The following is a 15000-nucleotide window of genomic DNA, read 5'->3' on the forward strand; positions in this document are numbered from 1 at the left end:
AACAGTAGTGAACTCTGGGTCCTGGTCAACAGTAGTGAACTATGGGTCCTGGTCAACAGTAGTGAACAATGGGTCCTGGTCAACAGTAGTGAACTATGGGTCCTGGTCAACAGTAGTACCCTATGGGTCCTGGTCAACAGTAGTGTGCTATATTGCAATTAATTCCATGCCCATCATTCCCATCATTCCCATCATTCCCATGCCCATCATGCCCATGCCCATCATTCCCATGCCCATCATTCCCATGCCCATCATTCCCATCATTCCCATTCCCATCATTCCCATGCCCATCATTCCCATCATTCCCATTCCCATCATTCCCATGCCCATCATTCCCATCATTCCCATCATTCCCATGCCCATCATTCCCATCATTCCCATGCCCATCATTCCCATCATTCCCATTCCCATGCCCATCATTCCCATCATTCCCATGCCCATCATTCCCATCATTCCCATGCCCATCATTCCCATCATTCCCATCATTCCCATGCCCATCATTCCCATCATTCCCATGCCCATCATTCCCATGCCCATCATTCCCATGCCCATCATTCCCATCATTCCCATGCCCATCATTCCCATCATTCCCATGCCCATCATTCCCATCATTCCCATGCCCATCATTCCCATGCCCATCATTCCCATGCCCATCATTCCCATGCCACAGATTACATTGATATGTTCTAAGTGCTTATTTGTGGTGGCAGAGGTTAAATCCAGTTTCTAGTCATTTGTTTAAATGCTGTGATTTTTAAATTTAATCCCATAATAAAAAAACTGGGATTACCATCTTAATTCATTAACTAATGTATAGCTGTTCTTTTACATCCAACAGACACTCATATAGATGTCATGGGCCCTGTTCAGCTGTTCTGTAACCAGAAGTGGGTTTACCTGTTCAGGTGTTCTGTAACCAGAAGTGGGTTTACCTGTTCAGGTGTTCTGTAACCAGAAGTGGGTTTACCTGTTCAGCTGTTCTGTAACCAGAAGTGGGTTTACCTGTTCAGCTGTTCTGTAACCAGAAGTGGGTTTACCTGTTCAGCTGTTCTGTAACCAGAAGTGGGTTTACCTGTTCAGCTGTTCTGTAACCAGAAGTGGGTTTACCTGTTCAGCTGTTCTGTAACCAGAAGTGGGTTTACCTCTACAGGTGCTCTGTAACCAGAAGTGGGTTTACCTGTCCAGCTGTTCTGTAACCAGAAGTGGGTTTACCTGTTCAGCTGTTCTGTAACCAGAAGTGGGTTTACCTGTTCAGGTGTTCTGTAACCAGAAGTGGGTTTACCTGTTCAGCTGTTCTGTAACCAGAAGTGGGTTTACCTGTTCAGCTGTTCTGTAACCAGAAGTGGGTTTACCTGTTCAGCTGTTCTGTAACCAGAAGTGGGTTTACCTGTTCAGCTGTTCTGTAACCAGAAGTGGGTTTACCTGTTCAGCTGTTCTGTAACCAGAAGTGGGTTTACCTGTTCAGCTGTTCTGTAACCAGAAGTGGCTTTACCTGTTCAGCTGTTCTGTAACCAGAAGTGGGTTTACCTCTACAGGTGCTCTGTAACCAGAAGTGGGTTTACCTGTTCAGGTGTTCTGTAACCAGAAGTGGGTTTACCTCTACAGGTGCTCTGTGACCAGAAGTGGGTTTACCTGTTCAGCTGTTCTGTAACCAGAAGTGGGTTTACCTGTTCAGCTGTTCTGTAACCAGAAGTGGGTTTACCTGTTCAGGTGTTCTGTAACCAGAAGTGGGTTTACCTGTTCACCTGTTCTGTATCCAGAAGTGGGTTTACCTGTTCAGCTGTTCTGTAACCAGCAGTGGGTTTACCTGTTCAGCTGTTCTGTAACCAGAAGTGGGTTTACCTGTTCAGCTGTTCTGTTACCAGAAGTGGGTTTACCTGTTCAGCTGTTCTGTAACCAGAAGTGGGTTTACCTGTTCAGGTGTTCTGTATCCAGAAGTGGGTTTACCTGTTCAGCTGTTCTGTAACCAGAAGTGGGTTTACCTGTTCAGCTGTTCTGTAACCAGAAGTGGGTTTACCTGTTCAGCTGTTCTGTAACCAGAAGTGGGTTTAGCTGTTCTGTAACCAGAACACTCAACTGTACGACTTGATTAGTTTACTGTTAGCTAGCTACATAATCTTAGCCATTCTTCTTAGCTAGCTACATAGCCGTCCTTGTATCAGAGATAATTGCATAATTATCGTATTTCGTATTTCGTCGCCCTAACGTAGCCTTCACTGCTATTCGCCCAGGAGCTAGCAACGCTAGCTAACGCACACAGATTAGCATCACTGTAGTGCTATTCACTCAACTGTACGACTTGATTAGTTCAGTGTTAGCTAGCTACATAGCTGTCTTTGTTTCCAAGATAATTGTGTAGTTTAGTGTGTGTAGCCTTGGAGTGATTATCTTAATTCACTGAGGTTCGCTAGCCAGCTATTTGTCGTCCTTAACGTAGGAGACTCTGCTAGCTAGCCAACAGCTAACAGCTAACAGCTATCCAACGTCTACTGAATAGAACTCAACAACCCGGTCGCATTCACAGGTAGTATCACATTTTGTTTCGAATTCAATCACCGGTCAGGGAGTATCACATTTTCATTTCATTACAGTACAACGGTTTGATTTGTTTGATCGTAGCTAGCTACATAGCTAGCTACATAGCCGTCTTTGTTTCAAAGATAATTGTGTAGTCTAGACCGATTTCCTAGGTTAGCTAGCCAGCTATTGTCGTTCTTTTAACTCAACGTAACGTAAACAACACTGCTAGCTAGCCAGCTAGCCCCCGAATAGCAGCACTGTAGAATTATTACACTCAACGGAACGACTTGATTAGTGTAGTGTCAACAACGCAGCTACTGCCAGCTAGCCTACTTTAGCAGTACTGTATCATTTTAATCATTTTAGTCAATAAGATTCTTGCTACGTAAGCTTAACTTTCTGAACATTCGAGACGTGTAGTCCGCTTGTCATTCCAATTTCCTTGCATTAGCATAGCCTTTTCTGTAGCCTGTCAACTATGTGTCTGTCTATCCCTGTTCTCTCCTCTCTGCACAGACCATACAAACGCTCCACACCGCGTGGCCGCGACCACCCTAACCTGGTGGTCCCAGCGCGTACGACCCACGTGGAGTTCCAGGTCTCTGGTAGCCTCTGGAACTGCCAATCTGCGGCCAACAAGGCAGAGTTCATCTCAGCCTATGCCTCCCTCCAGTCCCTTGACTTCTTGGCACTGACGGAAACATGGATCACCACAGATAACACTGCTACTCCTACTGCTCTCTCCCCTCGTCCGCCCACGTGTTCTCGCACACCCCGAGAGCTTCTGGTCAGCGGGGTGGTGGCACCGGATCCTCATCTCTCCCAAGTGGTCTTTCTCTCTTTCTCCCCTTACCCATCTGTCTATTGCCTCCTTTGAATTCCATGCTGTCACAGTTACCAGCCCTTTCAAGCTTAACATCCTTATCATTTATCGCCCTCCAGGTTCCTCGGAGAGTTCATCAATGAGCTTGATGCCTTGATAAGCTCCTTTCCTGAGGACGGCTCACCTCTCACAGTTCTGGGCGACTTTAACCTCCCCACGTCTACCTTTGACTCATTCCTCTCTGCCTCCTTCTTTCCACTCCTCTCCTCTTTTGACCTCACCCTCTCACCTTCCCCCCTACTCACAAGGCAGGCAATACGCTTGACCTCATCTTTACTAGATGCTGTTCTTCCACTAACCTCATTGCAACTCCCTCCAAGTCTCCGACCACTACCTTGTATCCTTTTCCCTCTCGCTCTCATCCAACACTTCCCACACTGCCCCTACTCGGATGGTATCGCGTCCCAACCTTCGCTCTCTCTCCCCACTACTCTCTCCTCTTCCATCCTATCTTCTCTTGCCTCTGCTCAAACTTTCTCCAACCTATCTCCTGATTCTGCCTCCTCAACCCTCCTCTCCTCCCTTACTGCATCCTTTGACTCCCTATGTCCCCTATCCTCCAGGCCGGCTCGGTCCTCCCCTCCCCGCTCCGTGGCTCGACGACTCATTGCGAGCTCACAGAACAGGGCTCCGGGCAGCCGAGCGGAAATGGAGGAAAACTTCGCCTCCCTGCGGACCTGGCATCCTTTCACTCCCTCCTCTCTACATTTTCCTCCTCTGTCTCTGCTGCTAAAGCCACTTTCTACCATTCTAAATTCCAAGCATCTGCCTCTAACCCTAGGAAGCTCTTTGCCACCTTCTCCTCCCTCCTGAATCCTCCCCCCTCCCTCCTCCCTCTCTGCAGATGACTTCGTCAACCATTTTGAAAAGAAGGTCGATGACATCCGATCCTCGTTTGCTAAGTCAAACGACACCGCTGGTTCTGCTCACACTGCCCTACCCTATGCTCTGACCTCTTTCTCCTCTCTCTCCAGATGAAATCTCGCGTCTTGTGACGGCCGGCCGCCCAACAACCTGCCCGCTTGACCCTATCCCCTCCTCTCTTCTCCAGACCATTTCCGGAGACCTTCTCCTTACCTCACCTCGCTCATCAACTCATCCCTGACCGCTGGCTACGTCCCTCCCGTCTTCAAGAGAGCGAGAGTTGCACCCCTTCTGAAAAAACCTACACTCGATCCCTCCGATGTCAACAACTACAGACCAGTATCCCTTCTCTCTTTTCTCTCCAAAACTCTTGAGCGTGCCGTCCTTGGCCAGCTCTACCGCTATCTCTCTCAGAATGACCTTCTTGATCCAAATCAGTCAGGTTTCAAGACTAGTCATTCAACTGAGACTGCTCTTCTCTGTATCACGGAGGCGCTCCGCACTGCTAAAGCTAACTCTCTCCTCTGCTCTCATCCTTCTAGACCTATCGGCTGCCTTCGATACTGTGAACCATCAGATCCTCCTCTCCACCCTCTCCGAGTTGGGCATCTCCGGCGCGGCCCACGCTTGGATTGCGTCCTACCTGACAGGTCGCTCCTACCAGGTGGCGTGGCGAGAATCTGTCTCCTCACCACGCGCTCTCACCACTGGTGTCCCCCAGGGCTCTGTTCTAGGCCCTCTCTTATTCTCGCTATACACCAAGTCACTTGGCTCTGTCATAACCTCACATGGTCTCTCCTATCATTGCTATGCAGACGACACACAATTAATCTTCTCCTTTCCCCCTTCTGATGACCAGGTGGCGAATCGCATCTCTGCATGTCTGGCAGACATATCAGTGTGGATGACGGATCACCACCTCAAGCTGAACCTCAGCAAGACGGAGCTCCTCTTCCTCCCGGGGAAGGACTGCCCGTTCCATGATCTCGCCATCACGGTTGACAACTCCATTGTGTCCTCCTCCCAGAGCGCTAAGAACCTTGGCGTGATCCTGGACAACACCCTGACGTTCTCAACTAACATCAAGGCGGTGTCCCGTTCCTGTAGGTTCATGCTCTACAACATCCGCAGAGTACGACCCTGCCTCACACAGGAAGCGGCGCAGGTCCTAATCCAGGCACTTGTCATCTCCCGTCTTGATTACTGCAACTCGCTGTTGGCTGGGCTCCCTGCCTGTGCCATTAAACCCCTACAACTCATCCAGAACGCCGCAGCCCGTCTGGTGTTCAACCTTCCCAAGTTCTCTCACGTCACCCCGCTCCTCCGCTCTCTCCACTGGCTTCCAGTTGAAGCTCGCATCCGCTACAAGACCATGGTGCTCGCCTACGGAGCTGTGAGGGGAACGGCACCTCAGTACCTCCAGGCTCTGATCAGGCCCTACACCCAAACAAGGGCACTGCGTTCATCCACCTCTGGCCTGCTCGCCTCCCTACCACTGAGGAAGTACAGTTCCCGCTCAGCCCAGTCAAAACTGTTCGCTGCTCTGGCCCCCCAATGGTGGAACAAACTCCCTCACGACGCCAGGACAGCGGAGTCAATCACCACCTTCCGGAGACACCTGAAACCCCACCTCTTCAAGGAATACCTAGGATAGGGTAAGTAAGGGTAAGTAATCCTTCTCTTCTCCCCCCAACAAGATTTAGATGCAAGTGGCTGTTCCACTGGTTGTCATAAGGTGTATGCACCAATTTGTAAGTCGCTCTGGATAAGAGCGTCTGCTAAATGACTTAAATGTAATGTAAATGTAAGTGGGTTTACCTGTTCAGGTGTTCTGTATCCAGAAGTGGGTTTACCTGTTCAGGTGTTCTGTAACCAGCAGTGGGTTTACCTGTTCAGCTGTTCTGTATCCAGAAGTGGGTTTACCTGTTCAGGTGTTCTGTATCCAGAAGTGGGTTTACCTGTTCAGGTGTTCTGTAACCAGAAGTGGGTTTACCTGTTCAGCTGTTCTGTAACCAGAAGTGGGTTTACCTGTTCAGGTGTTCCGTAACCAGAAGTGGGTTTACCTGTTCAGCTGTTCTGTAACCAGAAGTGGGTTTACCTGTTCAGCTGTTCTGTAACCAGAAGTGGGTTTACCTGTTCAGCTGTTCTGTAACCAGAAGTGGGTTTACCTGTTCAGCTGTTCTGTAACCAGAAGTGGGTTTACCTGTTCAGCTGTTCTGTAACCAGAAGTGGGTTTACCTGTTCAGCTGTTCTGTAACCAGAAGTGGGTTTACCTCTACAGGTGTTCTGTAACCAGAAGTGGGTTTACCTCTTCAGGTGTTCTGTAACCAGAAGTGGGTTTACCTGTTCAGCTGTTCTGTAACCAGAAGTGGGTTTACCTGTTCAGCTGTTCTGTAACCAGAAGTGGGTTTACCTGTTCAGCTGTTCTGTAACCAGAAGTGGGTTTACCTCTACAGGTGTTCTGTAATCAGAAGTGGGTTTACCTGTTCAGCTGTTCTGTAACCAGAAGTGGGTTTACCTCTTCAGGTGTTCTGTAACCAGAAGTGGGTTTACCTCTTCAGGTGTTCTGTAACCAGAAGTGGGTTTACCTCTTCAGGTGTTCTGTAACCAGAGGTGGGTTTACCTGTTCAGCTGTTCTGTAACCAGAAGTGGGTTTACCTGTTCAGCTGTTCTGTAACCAGAAGTGGGTTTACCTCTACAGGTGTTCTGTAACCAGAAGTGGGTTTACCTCTTCAGGTGTTCTGTAACCAGAAGTGGGTTTACCTGTTCAGCTGTTCTGTAACCAGAAGTGGGTTTACCTGTTCAGCTGTTCTGTAACCAGAAGTGGGTTTACCTGTTCAGCTGTTCTGTAACCAGAAGTGGGTTTACCTGTTCAGGTGTTCTGTAACCAGAAGTGGGTTTACCTCTACAGGTGTTCTGTAACCAGAAGTGGGTTTACCTCTACAGGTGTTCTGTAACCAGAAGTGGGTTTACCTCTTCAGGTGTTCTGTAACCAGAAGTAGGTTTACCTCTACAGGTGTTCTGTAACCAGAAGTAGGTTTACCTCTACAGGTGTTCTGTAACCAGAAGTGGATTTACCTCTACAGGTGTTCTGTAACCAGAAGTGGGTTTACCTCTACATGTGTTCTGTAACCAGAAGTGGATTTACCTCTACAGGTGTTCTGTAACCAGAAGTGGGTTTACCTCTACAGGTGTTCTGTAACCAGAAGTGGGTTTACCTCTACAGGTGTTCTGTAACCAGAAGTGGGTTTACCTCTACAGGTGTTCTGTAACCAGAAGTGGGTTTACCTCTACAGGTGTTCTGTAACCAGAAGTGGGTTTACCTCTACAGGTGTTCTGTAACCAGAAGTGGGCTTACCTCTACAGGTGTTCTGTAACCAGAAGTGGGTTTACCTCTACAGGTGTTCTGTAACCAGAAGTGGATTTACCTCTACAGGTGTTCTGTGATATGAAGACGAGAGGTGGAGGCTGGACTGTGCTGCAGCATCGTAGAGACGGAGCCGTGGATTTCCACCGTGGATGGAGGGATTACAAGATGGTATGTTCACTAGACCTTAAACCCAAGATGGTATGTTCACTAGACCTTAAACCCAAGATGGTATGTTCACTAGACCTTAAACCCAAGATGGTATGTTCACTAGACCTTAAACCCAAGATGGTATGTTCACTAGACCTTAAACCCAAGATGGTATGTTCACTAGACCTTAAACCCAAGATGGTATGTTCACTAGACCTTAAACACAAGATGGTATGTTCACTAGACCTTAAACCCAAGATGGTATGTTCACTAGACCTTAAACCCAAGATGGTATGTTCACTAGACCTTAAACCCAAGATGGTATGTTCACTAGAACTTAACACAAGATGGTATGTTCACTAGACCTTAACCCAAGATGGTATGTTCACTAGACCTTAACCCAAGATGGTATGTTCACTAGACCTTAAACACAAGATGGTATGTTCACTAGAACTTAAACCCAAGATGGTATGTTCACTAGACCTTAACACAAGATGGTATGTTCACTAGACCTTAAACCCAAGATGGTATGTTCACTAGACCTTAAACCCAAGATGGTATGTTCACTAGACCTTAAACCCAAGATGGTATGTTCACTAGACCTTAAACCCAAGATGGTATGTTCACTAGACCTTCAACACAAGATGGTATGTTCACTAGAATTTAAACATAAAATGCCATCTAAGTCTTCTTTGGTAGGTCAGCGGAGACCTCTTCCTCCACGAGCCAGGAGTGTCTGTTAAGACTATTTCAGACCATGTTCACCTCAACCCCAGCAGAGCATGGCAACAGGGTATTTTCAGTCATTAGAGGGTTCAGGATTGGGGAGGTGTAGGATACAGACAGAGGGTTCAGGATTGGGGAGGTGTAGGATACAGACAGAGGGTTCAGGATTGGGGAGGTGTAGGATACAGACAGAGGGTTGTAGAGGGTTCAGGATTGGGGAGGTGTAGGATACAGACAGAGGGTTGTAGAGGGTTCAGGATTGGGGAGGTGTAGGATTCAGACAGAGGGTTGTAGAGGGTTCAGGATTGGGGAGGTGTGGGATTCAGACAGAGGGTTCGGGATTGGGGAGGCGTGGGATACAGACAGAGGGTTCAGGATTGGGGAGGTGTAGGATACAGACAGAGGGTTGTAGAGGGTTCAGGATTGGGGAGGTGTAGGATACAGACAGAGGGTTCAGGATTGGGGAGGTGTAGGATACAGACAGAGGGTTCAGGATTGGGGAGGTGTAGGATACAGACAGAGGGTTGTAGAGGGTTCAGGATTGGGGAGGTGTAGGATTCAGACAGAGGGTTGTAGAGGGTTCAGGATTGGGGAGGTGTGGGATTCAGACAGAGGGTTCGGGATTGGGGAGGCGTGGGATACAGACAGAGGGTTCAGGATTGGGGAGGTGTAGGATACAGACAGAGGGTTGTAGAGGGTTCAGGATTGGGGAGGTGTAGGATTCAGACAGAGGGTTGTAGAGGGTTCAGGATTGGGGAGGCGTGGGATACAGACAGAGGGTTCAGGATTGGGGAGGCGTGGGATACAGACAGAGGGTTCGGGATTGGGGAGGCGTGGGATACAGACAGAGGGTTCAGGATTGGGGAGGCGTGGGATTCAGACAGAGTGTTGTAGAGGGTTCAGGATTGGGGAGGCGTGGGATACAGACAGAGGGTTGTAGAGGGTTCAGGATTGGGGAGGCGTGGGATTCAGACAGAGGGTTGTAGAGGGTTCAGGATTGGGGAGGCGTGGGATACAGACAGAGGGTTCAGGATTGGGGAGGCGTGGGATACAGACAGAGGGTTCAGGATTGGGGAGGCGTGGGATTCAGACAGAGGGTTGTAGAGGGTTCAGGATTGGGGAGGCGTGGGATACAGACAGAGGGTTCAGGATTGGGGAGGCGTGGGATTCAGACAGAGGGTTCAGGATTGGGGAGGCGTGGGATTCAGACAGAGGGTTCAGGATTGGGGAGGCGTGGGATTCAGACAGAGGGTTCAGGATTGTGGAGGCGTGGGATACAGACAGAGGGTTCAGGATTGGGGAGGCGTGGGATTCAGACAGAGGGTTCAGGATTGGGGAGGCGTGGGATACAGACAGAGGGTTCAGGATTGGGGAGGCGTGGGATTCAGACAGAGGGTTCAGGATTGGGGAGGCGTGGGATACAGACAGAGGGTTGTAGAGGGTTCAGGATTGGGGAGGCGTGGGATACAGACAGAGGGTTCAGGATTGGGGAGGCGTGGGATTCAGACAGAGGGTTCAGGATTGGGGAGGCGTGGGATACAGACAGAGGGTTGTAGAGGGTTCAGGATTGGGGAGGCGTGGGATACAGACAGAGGGTTCAGGATTGGGGAGGCGTGGGATTCAGACAGAGGGTTCAGGATTGGGGAGGCGTGGGATACAGACAGAGGGTTGTAGAGGGTTCAGGATTGGGGAGGCGTGGGATACAGACAGAGGGTTCAGGATTGGGGAGGCGTTGGATTCAGACAGAGGGTTCAGGATTGGGGAGGCGTGGGATTCAGACAGAGGGTTCAGGATTGGGGAGGCGTGGGATTCAGACAGAGGGTTCAGGATTGGGGAGGCGTGGGATACAGACAGAGGGTTCAGGATTGGGGAGCGTTGGATTCAGACAGAGGGTTCAGGATTGGGGAGGCGTGGGATACAGACAGAGGGTTCAGGATTGGGGAGGCGTGGGATTCAGACAAAGGGTTCAGGATTGGGGAGGCGTGGGATTCAGACAGAGGGTTCAGGATTGTGGAGGCGTGGGATACAGACAGAGGGTTCAGGATTGGGGAGGCGTGGGATTCAGACAGAGGGTTCAGGATTGGGGAGGCGTGGGATACAGACAGAGGGTTCAGGATTGGGGAGGCGTGGGATTCAGACAGAGGGTTCAGGATTGGGGAGGCGTGGGATACAGACAGAGGGTTGTCGAGGGTTCAGGATTGGGGAGGCGTGGGATACAGACAGAGGGTTCAGGATTGGGGAGGCGTGGGATACAGACAGAGGGTTCAGGATTGGGGAGGCGTGGGATACAGACAGAGGGTTCAGGATTGGGGAGGCGTGGGATACAGACAGAGGGTTCAGGATTGGGGAGGCATGGGATACAGACAGAGGGTTCGGGATTGGGGAGGCATGGGATACAGACAGACCTGTCACCCTGGATGTTTTGATAGCCAATCACCCCTTGTTCCCCTACGACTCCCTGTTCTGTTGTTGCACCTGCACTCTCTCTGTCTGTGTCCGACCCCCACACACAATCATCACACATCAGAGACACACACACACACTCCGACCCCCACACACAATCATCACACATCAGAGACACACACACATCAGAGACACACACACATCAGAGACACACACACACTCCGACCCCCACACACAATCATCACACATCAGAGACACACTCACACACTCCGACCCCCACACACATCAGAGACACACATACACACTCCGACCCCCACACACATCAGAGACACACACACACACTCCGACCCCTCACACATCAGAGACACACACACACACTCCGACCCCCTCACACATCAGAGACACACACACACACACTCCGACCCCCACACACAATCATCACACATCAGAGACACACACACACACTCCGACCCCCTCACACATCAGAGACACACACACACACTCCGACCCCCACACACATCAGAGACACACACACACTCCGACCCCACACACATCAGAGACACACACACACTCCGACCCCCTCACACATCAGAGACACACACACACTCCGATCCCCTCACACATCAGAGACACACACACACTCCGACCCCCACACACATCAGAGACACACACACACTCCGACCCCCTCACACATCAGAGACACACACACACTCCGACCCCTCACACATCAGAGACACACACACACTCCGATCCCCTCACACATCAGAGACACACACACACTCCGATCCCCTCACACATCAGAGACACACACACACTCCGATCCCCTCACACATCAGAGACACACACACACTCCGATCCCCTCACACATCAGAGACACACACACACTCCGATCCCCTCACACATCAGAGACACTCACACACTCCGACCCCCTCACACATCAGACACACACACGCACTCCGATCCCCTCACACACTCCGACCCCCTCACACATCAGACACACACACACACTCCGACCCCCCTACATAGGGAATATGTCATCTGGGACTCAACAGTGTTGTCCAATACACAACACAAACCTATCTTTAATGTTCTCAATGCCGTCAATAGTCACGATATACAGAAACTACACCCGGAAGCATTGAGATCCTTGACTTAAAATGACAATCTGAGGATACGAGAGGCTCTGTGTTGTTGAATGAACAGCTTGGTTGGGAAATGTAATACTCAGAGGACAGCCGTTACGGCGCTAAAGCCATTTTCAAAATAGTTTTTTTAAGAAGAGTATTTTCACAAGTGGATGATAAATATTTGGCCCCAGTTGGAGCGTGGGAGTACAGGCCTCTGTGGACGGAAGATAACGTGTCTGTGTGTGTGTGTCTGTGTGTGTGTGTCTGTGTGTGTGTGTCTGTGTGTGTGTGTCTGTGTGTGTGTGTGTGTGTGTGTGTGTGTGTGTGTGTGTGTATCTGTGTCTGTGTCTGTGTCTGTGTCTGTGTCTGTGTCTGTGTCTGTGTCTGTGTGTGTGTCTGTGTGTGTGTGTGTGTGTGTGTGTGTGTGTGTCTGTGTGTGTGTCTGTGTGTGTGTGTCTGTGTGTGTGTGTCTGTGTGTGTGTGTCTGTGTGTGTGTGTGTGTGTGTGTGTGTGTGTGTGTGTGTGTGTGTGTGTGTGTGTGTGTGTGTGTCTGTGTGTGTGTGTGTGTGTGTGTATGTTGAATCGTTCGACTGCCCAAACTGACCACACAATGTTTAACCAAGATTAGTCCAACGGTAATATCAAGCATTCTGGCTGGATAATTAACACTCCCAGACCTCATTCATATATTCATGTTCACGTAACAAACAAGAGACAGAGAGACCACAGAGAGACCACAGAGAGACCATAGAGAGACAGAGAGACCACAGAGAGACAGAGAGACCATAGAGAGACAGAGAGACCACAGAGAGACCACAGAGAGACCATAGAGAGACCATAGAGAGACAGAGAGACCACAGAGAGACAGAGAGACCATAGAGAGACCACAGAGAGACCACAGAGAGACAGAGAGAGACTACAGAGAGACAGAGAGACCACAGAGAGACCACAGAGAGACCACAGAGAGACCATAGAGAGACAGAGAGACCACAGAGAGACAGAGAGACCATAGAGAGACAGAGAGACCACAGAGAGACAGAGAGACCACAGAGAGACCACAGAGAGACCATAGAGAGACCATAGAGAGACAGAGAGACCACAGAGAGACCACAGAGAGACCATAGAGAGACAGAGAGACCACAGAGAGACAGAGAGACCATAGAGAGACCACAGAGAGACCACAGAGAGACAGAGAGAGACTACAGAGAGACAGAGAGACCACAGAGAGACCACAGAGAGACCACAGAGAGACAGAGAGACGACAGAGAGACGACAGAGAGACGACAGAGAGACCACAGAGAGACAGAGAGAGACCACAGAGAGACAGAGAGACCACAGAGAGACAGAGAGACCACAGAGAGACAGAGAGACCACAGAGAGACAGAGAGACCACAGAGAGACAGAGAGACCACAGAGAGACAGAGAGACCACAGAGAGACAGAGAGACCACAGAGAGACAGAGAGACCACAGAGAGACAGAGAGACCACAGAGAGACAGAGAGACCACAGAGAGACAGAGAGACCACAGAGAGACAGAGAGACCACAGAGAGACAGAGAGACCACAGAGAGACAGAGAGACCACAGAGAGACAGAGAGACCACAGAGAGACAGAGAGACCACAGAGAGACAGAGAGACCACAGAGAGACAGAGAGACTACAGAGATAGACGGAGATAGATGGAGAGAGACAGAGAGAGAGACGGAGAGAGAGAGAGAGAGAGACTGAGAGAGAGAGAGACAGAGAGAGAGACAGAGAGAGAGAGAGAGACAGACAGAGAGAGACAGACAGAGAGACAGACAGAGAGAGACTACAGAGAGAGACTACAGAGAGAGACTACAGAGAGAGACTACAGAGAGAGACTACAGAGAGAGACTACAGAAAGACTGAGAGAGACTACAGAGAGAGACTACAGAGAGAGACTACAGAGAGAGACTACAGAGAGAGACTACAGAGAGAGACTACAGAGAGAGACTACAGAAAGACTGAGAGAGACTAGAGAGACTAGAGAGACTACAGAGACAGAGAGAGACTACAGAGACAGAGAGAGACTACAGAGACTAGAGAGACTACAGAGACAGAGAGAGACTACAGAGAGAGACTACAGAGAGACAGAGAGAGACTAGAGAGACTACAGAGAGAGACTACAGAGACAGAGAGAGACTACAGAGAGAGACTACAGAGAGAGACTACAGAGAGAGACTACAGAGAGAGACTACAGAGAGAGACACTACAGAGAGACATAGAGAGAGACACTACAGAGACACTACAGAGAGAGACACTACAGAGAGAGACACTACAGAGAGAGACACTACAGAGAGAGACACTACAGAGAGAGACACTACAGAGAGAGACACTACAGAGAGACTACAGAGAGACGACAGAGAGACGACAGAGAGACGACAGAGAGACGACAGAGAGACGACAGAGAGACGACAGAGAGACGACAGAGAGACGACAGAGAGACTACAGAGAGACGACAGAGAGAGAGAGACAGAGAGAGACCACAGAGACTACAGAGAGACTACAAAGAGACAGAGAGAGACTACAGAGACAGAGAGAGAGAGAGACAGAGAGAGACCACAGAGAGACATAGAGAGACATAGAGAGAGACAGAGAGAGAGACTACAGAGAGACTACAGAGAGAGACTACAGAGACAGAGAGACATAGAGAGACATAGAGAGAGACTACAGAGAGACTACAGAGACAGAGACTACAGAGAGACATAGAGAGACACAGAGAGACTACAGAGAGACAGAGAGACAGAGAGAGACTACAGAGAGACAGAGCGAGACTACAGAGAGACAGAGAGACAGAGAGAGACTACAGAGACACAGAGAGAGACTACAGAGTGACTACAGAGACACAGAGAGAGACTACAGAGAGACAGAGACAACAGAGAGACCACAGAGACAAAGAGAGACCAGAGAGAGACTACAGAGAGACCAGAGAGAGACTACA

At 49.7% G+C, this 15000-nt stretch overlaps 1 pseudogene; it reads left to right on the plus strand.

The window, feature by feature from the left end:
• Positions 1 to 15000, plus strand: part of LOC118381967 (angiopoietin-2-like) — a 153784-nt pseudogene that overhangs the window by 89021 nt on the left and 49763 nt on the right.

This window comes from Oncorhynchus keta, chromosome 20 (genome assembly GCF_023373465.1).
Source record: "Oncorhynchus keta strain PuntledgeMale-10-30-2019 chromosome 20, Oket_V2, whole genome shotgun sequence".
Classification (NCBI taxonomy): domain Eukaryota; kingdom Metazoa; phylum Chordata; class Actinopteri; order Salmoniformes; family Salmonidae; genus Oncorhynchus; species Oncorhynchus keta.